Genomic DNA, 6,960 nt, shown 5'->3' with positions numbered 1-6,960 from the left:
AACTCAAAGCGTCAGCTACCATGAACAATGCCATTTTTGGAACCAGAAAAGGAGTTCTACTAGCATTGTTTTTTTTTTTATTTTCACCCCTCTCTTCTCTTCTTTAAGTGGTTATCTTCCCTGGGAATGTGTGTCCAGTTGCAAACCAGAGAAGGCTGGCCTTACCTTTCTGATAGTGCAGGGTGGTGCCTGACATCCCACAGAGCGCTCAGTAAGAGTTGATGCATGAACATAAGAATGAATGAGGCTGGGCGCGGTGGCTCACGCCTATAATCCCAGCCCTCTGGGAGGCCGAGGTGGGTGGATCACGAGGTCAAGAGATCGAGACCATCCTGGTCAACGAGGTGAAACCCCGTGTCTACTAAAAATACAAAAACTAGCTGGGCATGGTGGTGCATGCCTGTAATCCCAGCTACTCGGGAGGGTGAGGCAGGAGAATTGCTTGAACCCAGAAGGCGGAGGTTGCGGTGAGATCATGCCATTGCACTCCAGTCTGGGTAACAACAGCGAAACGCCGTCTCAAAAAAAGAAAAAAGAATGAATGAATGAGCTGCCCTCTGCTGCATTACTTTTTTTTTTTTTTTTTTTTTTTTTTTTTTTTGAGACAGAGTCTCTGTTGCCCAGGCTGGAGTGCAGTGGGGAGAACTGCGCTCTCTACAGCCCATGCCTCCTGGCTTCAAGCAATTCTCCCGTCTCAGCCTCCCAAGTAGCTGGGACTACAGGTGCCCACCACCACCGCTGACTAATTTTTGTATTTTTAGTAGAGACAGGGTTTTGCTGTGTTGGCCAGGCTGACCTCGAATTCCTGAATTCAGGTGATCCACCCGCCTTGGCCTCCCAAAGTGCTGGAACTATAGGTGTGAGCCACCATGTCCGGCCAAGGGTTAGCATTTTTAAATGTATGTTTCCTTCATAGCACTTAACCACAGCTTGAAACTACATACTTGTGTGATAATTTGATTAGAGTCTATCCCCCCGCCAGACCCTAAGAATATGGACAAGTTCTGTGGCTACATTTTATGAGAAAGTTGTGTTTGTCCACTGTATCCCTAGGGTCAGGCCCAGGGCTTACCATGCAGGAAGTGCACAATAAATATCTCTGAATGAACAAGGGCCAGATGCCCTGGGATGGAGGGGATGCTGTCATTAGCTAATGTCAAGGCAGGAGTGAGGACAACAGGTAAGAATGCCCAAGTGTGGAAATCATGTTACACCTGACTCACCATCAGTCCAGAAGGCCAATAAACAAGGCAGGGAGGCATTAAGAGGTGGCTGGACTTGAGGGCTGGGTGATGATGCCAACAGTGGCAAGTATCTCTGGTGGATCCCTTGCTCTAGACCCACACTGTCCCACAATCATGATCAGCCACTTGTGTGGCCACGGAGCACTGGGAATGAGGCTGGTCTGAATTGAGTTGTGTTACCAGTGAAAAATCTACACATCAGATTTCAAAGGTTTACATGGGAAAAGAATGTAAACTGTCTCACTAATAATTTTTATATTGATAACATGTTGAAATAATATTTTGGGTAGAATTGGTTACATAAAATATATTATTAAAATGATTTCAGCTCTTTCTTCTGCATTTTAAAATGAGATTTAAATAGCATTTACCAGTTAATAGCTTGCATTATATTCTTATGGTGTTCTAGAGGGAGGTCTTTGGGCCGGCTATAAATTGGGGGAGAATATTCACCCTGAACAACAACAGCAGTTATGGTCAAAGTTGTGTCTCTTCTGTGGCTGGTCCTGTGCTCGGTTCTTCACTGCACAGTAACTTTATCTGGGGGTCATCATTCTGGAGGAATAATCTGAAACACGGAAAAAGTCTTTATACACAAAGCGATTAATTACAGCATTCTGTAATGTTAATACAATGGAAAATAACCTAAGCATCTAAACTGCAGAATAGGATGATGTGTGGCAGCATTCATACAGCAGAATGTTATGCAACCCTCAAGAACTCTGTTTCCCAAGGATTTGTTATACCGTGGCAAAATGCTATGATGATGCTCAATCCAAAACTCAAGATTCAATATTGCATCCCACTCTCACCATAAGCGCAGGGAGAAGGCTCAGAGGAAGGCAGCTGGAAATCTCCACCAGGCCGTTCCCAGCTGTTGTCTTGGGAGGATAGGATGATGAATGACTTCTCTTTTTTCTTCCTAGCTTTTAAATTAGACTTTAATTAATAAGCATTTAATACAAGAGAATTATACTTTATATTTTATCTCAAAAAAGAAAGACCCCAGGAGTTTGCCTTCACGTTGTCAACAGCAGCAGGAGGCAAGGCAGGTCAACTCAGGTGTGGCCCATCAAGGCGTACACAGCACACCCAAAGCTTCTGCAGGAGCATCATCCACAGCTTGCACCTACTGGTTTAGTCCTTAGCCGAGTGAACACCTCCTCCATCTACCCGACTCCTCCAAGACTCTAAGATCTTCAAGGGCAGTAGCACGGTCTCCTCACTTTTGCACACTCAGCCAGGAGCCAGCACAGGCTGGGTGCTTTGCAAGAAGCATTGCACTTGTGCTGGATTTCTGCTACTTGCCCTTAGGGCTCTCCATGGTTGTGCCCTGGGAAGCAGACCTAGGTGGCAGTTTCGCTCACTCCTGCAGGGGTTTATTCAGTGCGGATCCAGTATGCAATCCAAGTATCCAGTCCAAGTATGCAATACCTTGGTCACCTCCTGTGAGTCTTCTCGGGCTGTGACTCTCTCCCGAAGGTCCCAGCTGCTCGAAAGGTGGCTATTCCCACACTCTCCTCCCAGCTTCCAGTAGCCAATTCTACCCCGTCCCCTTCAGGCTCGGGGAGTAACAGCTCTGTGCATTTTCTCTTGTTCTTTCCTTTCCCTTCCCTTTACCCTTACAAATAGCCTTTTGAGGAAAGGCTCCACGAACAATCCTAATCTGAGTGTGTCCTCTCTTTCCCACCAGGACCCTGACTCACACAGAACTTAATTGAAAACAGAGCCTGTGCCCACCCCGCAGTGTGCTAAGAAAAGAGGTCCAGACCTCGCTCTAGGAAGGGCAGTGTCTCTGAGCCTCATGATGTCTCCCAGTGCACCCAGTACCATGTGCCAGAGGGCAGAGTTTCAGGGCTGGCAAACCCAAGTCCACATTCAAGTTCTATCCCTTCTAATAGCTGATAGCCATGAGACCCCCTCACATGTTCCTTCGTGTCTAAAGTCTGATCTGTAAAAGTCAGTGAGAATACCTCTGTTTCGAGTGCTGTGAGGGTTAAATACAGTGAGACACCTACCCTGCTTGGCGTGTGGTCTGGAGTGGAGTGAGCTCCAGCAAACATCAGCCATCAGGGATCATTGCTCTGATCCATGGGGACCCTCATGAATGCAAATGTCCAGCCAGACCCCACTTCTGAAGATGCAGTACAGGAGGGCTGAAGTTCTCCCCATCCTCCTCCTGGGCTGCAGAGATTGCAAAAAAGACCCACGAGGATACAGGCCACAAGCACCCATTCTGTGTAAGCTCCTATGTGAGAGACAGGTATTCACAGAGCAAGACCAGGGGCTGAGAACCAGCAGGAGATGAGGTGCATTTAGAGAAAATCTCTTGCTTAAATAGTGCACTTGTGAAAGACAACATAATGAGAAATATGGGCATTTGTGAGAAATAAGCAAAAAGGGAGAAAACAGAAATACATTATCAAAAATGTAGAAAAGGATTACATTTGACATAAAATGTTGTACCCTTAAAATATCTGCAATTCAACCTCAGAATGAGTGTCTCTTTTAAAAATTCTATGGAAACACATCCTCACATCCTCACTTGCTTTGTCTCTTTTATGTATAAGGGATTTTTCTCTCTAATTCCCTTTGGGAAACTTCTTATAAATGAGGATTTGCATCTCAAAGTATTACTCCATTTAGGAAAGTGTTTTATTAAAAAAAAATTAAAATAAATAAATAAAAGAAAAAGAAAATAAAGAAGAAAAAAAGGTTTACCACAGAATGTTGAGCAATATAATTAGCTTGTCCCTTCTGTTTTATTTTAAAAGGCGGTATGTCCGAGTTCTCATTAAACATATTCTCAGCATGTTTGAAATGCAATGGTGCCTCAGAAATGGGCACTGAAATGAATGAAGCAAAGGCTGGGGGAGTGTAAACCAGGAAGCAGGATCTCTGGCTGCGGGGCAGCAAGCACCGTGGCTTCACGTCTGTCTCTGTGGATGAGGCTACCACGGATTGGTAAGGCTGATCCATCCTACCTTTGGTGGGATGCTGCCCTGTGTTCTGGGAGGCCACGTGCTAAAAGAGCTGATCTTATTTCACCTAGGGCAGCCCAGTAAGGCCGAAGGAGTCCTGGGGACTGGGCATGTCATAGGTTATCATCTCTTAAGTCAAAATTGCTAAGGCCCCTGCCAGCTCTGACATTCTGATTGAACATTTGGGTGTTTCCACTGGCTTCATTCTTGTCACATAGCACAAGAATGCTCCAATGATCACACTTCATTTTACTTTGTGAACTTAGGAATAAAATATGAGCTGCAGAACCTTGCTCTTGATCCTACTATCTAATGCCAGGCTGGCTCAACCATGAGAGGCAGTGTTGCGCCCTCATTTGCAAAACAAGTGGGAGGATGTTTCCCTGTCTCCCCTCTGGAGAAGCAAATCACCTGGAAATGGAAGCATGCCGTCCCAATTCAGAAGGGTTGGCTAGGAGCCCATGGGAGTTTAGAGTTTAGAAATGTGCCCTCTGGACAGGGCTCAGTGGCTTACTCCTGTAATCCCAGCACCTTGGGAGGCCAAGGTGGGCAGATCACCAGAGGTCAGGAATTAAAGACCAGCCATGGCCAACATGGTGAAACCTTGTCTGTAATTAGCTGGGCATGTTGGTGTGCACCTGTAATCTCAGCTATTTGGGAGGCTGAGACAGAACTGCTTGAGCCTAGGAGGCAGAAGTTTCAGTGAGCCAGGATGGCGCTGCTTCACTCCAGACTGGGAGACAGAGTAGCACTTGGTCTCCAAAAAAAGAAAAAAAAAAAAAAAAAAAGAAATGCCAAATAACCTCCTCTGAATCCTCCTGCCTGGGCACCTTGTGAGGCACCCTCACTCTTCACAAAGCACTTTCTTTTTTTTTTAAAGGGATGACATTTATTCCTTTTCCAAATGTTACAGTAAAACCAGGTGGAAGAGAATGGTTTTAGCAGTTAGGAAAAAAAAAGTACAAATCTGGGGTTTGGCCATTAAAAGTTATTTACAACAATGGGAGAAAAAAAGACAAGTTGTTTCGCATTTCAGACCTCCCCACACCCCAAAGCCTAATACTTGCTTACCAAGTCAAAAAAGAGACACAGTTGATTCACAAGCTGGACGTCTGAACTTGAGTTAAGACATTTATAAAAACCTAGACGGGGCAGTGTCCTCCCCAGCCCAGGTGCCACTAGGCACAGCACAAGAGACTAAAAACAACAGGGGAATGCTGGACACTCAAGGTTTTGAAATATAAGCACCCCACTTCTGGCTCAGGGATTTGGGGAGTAGGGTAAACAAAACCTACTTAAAAAAGAATTGGGGAAGAAAACCAACAATTGCCTTATGCAGGGGTGGGGACAGGGAAGGAGTTAGGGCCAGGGACAGGGGCATTTTACATCACTAACCTAACTCGGGAAGCTGTAAGGGACCATATTCAACTGGCCTTAAGAGGAGAACCAGATGGCTGATGGGAGAATCCACAGGAGGGAGAGGAGGAAAGGGAAGGTGGCTGGGAGGAGGCAATAGCCCCTTCCTTTCTGGGCACAGGAAGGCAGCCAGGGCAACAGGTCCAGGCAGTGACCTCACAAGGACAGCACAGTTTTTGCAGCTTAGAGATCACCCACCTGCCCCCACCTAGCTACTCATTCTGCTCAGCGCTGGCTGGTGTAGGGCCACTCTCCGGCCCTGAGGGAGTGGATGGCTCTGTAGCCTAGGGCCCTGCCTCTTCTGAGGCTGCATTAGCGTCTGCCCCCTTGGCCTGGGGCTCCTGGCTCTCAGGGGTGGCAGCAGCCTTCCCTTCCTGGGCAGTGCCCTCACCCTCGTCGCTGCAGGTACGGATCTCCCCCTGCTCCTGCTCTTCCTCTGTGGGTGAGGAGGCAGAAGAATCACCCCCACCCTCCTTCCGATTTCTCTTGAAGGACAGGCCGCTCAATTTGAAAGGCTTCCTGAAAGAATTTCTTCTTTTTTGGGGGGGTCTCCTTGGGGGAGACCTCCCCCTTGGCCTCAGCACCTTGGCTAGGAGGTGCTGGCTCGATGGCATCGCCAGTGACCCCAGCTGCCTCATCTGTTCCGTTCACGGGGGGCAACTCCCCTTCACCCTTGGGGGATAAGTCTCCATTGTTTTTCACGTGGACATTCTCCTGGCCGTCGGCCTTCGGGGCGAAAGCGCCTGCTGCCTCCTGGGCGGTCACGTAGCCCCGGGGAGCCTTGGAGCTCTGGCTACCCATGATGGGGGTCTGCTGGGGGGCGCCCAGAGCCGCCGCGGGCTCGCGCCGCAGGGGATAGTACGGCGGGGTCTGCCGGGCCGGCGGAGGGGTGGGGCTGGCGCCCGAGGGGGAGGGGTGCCAGGGGAAGCCAAGCTGCACCTCCGCTCCGCTGCCGACCCGCTAGCTGCGCCTGCTAACTCCGCCCTCTACCGCCCCGCGCGCCAGAATGCTCAAAGCACTTTCATTTTCACTGACACTTCTCTCTGTAGCCACCACTGTCAGCAGGATTTGACACAGTTTCATGGCACCCCAAAAATTCCTTTGTGCTACCTTTTTTTTGTAGTCAAACGATCCACCAGCCCCTAAGCCCTAGCTGCACACCAGGAATACCTGAACCACTGATCTGTGAACTCTCATTCATTGCCAGGAGGGATACAAAATGCTATGCTTACTTTGGAAAACAGTTTGGCAGCTTGTTACACACACTCTTTCCATACAACCTAGCGATCACACGCCTGGGGATTGGAACCCAAGAGAAA

At 48.2% G+C, this 6,960-nt stretch overlaps 1 long non-coding RNA gene and 1 pseudogene across 1 annotated transcript; both read right to left on the bottom strand.

Annotated features, from left to right (window-relative positions):
- Nucleotides 1-1,511: 1,511 nt before the first annotated feature.
- LOC118148800 (uncharacterized) lies at nt 1,512-3,869 on the bottom strand. Its single transcript, XR_004735779.3, has 3 exons — nt 3,263-3,869; nt 2,057-2,166; nt 1,512-1,812 (listed from the first exon to the last, which is right to left on the bottom strand). It is a non-coding gene; the product is annotated as an uncharacterized LOC118148800 (long non-coding RNA).
- A 1,857-nt stretch (nt 3,870-5,726) lies between these two features.
- LOC100896503 (MARCKS-related protein pseudogene) lies at nt 5,727-6,622 on the bottom strand (annotated as a pseudogene).
- Nucleotides 6,623-6,960: the final 338 nt, after the last annotated feature.

This window comes from Callithrix jacchus, chromosome 2 (genome assembly GCF_049354715.1).
Source record: "Callithrix jacchus isolate 240 chromosome 2, calJac240_pri, whole genome shotgun sequence".
NCBI classification, from domain to species: domain Eukaryota; kingdom Metazoa; phylum Chordata; class Mammalia; order Primates; family Cebidae; genus Callithrix; species Callithrix jacchus.
This window is presented reverse-complemented; position numbering and strand designations above follow the sequence as displayed.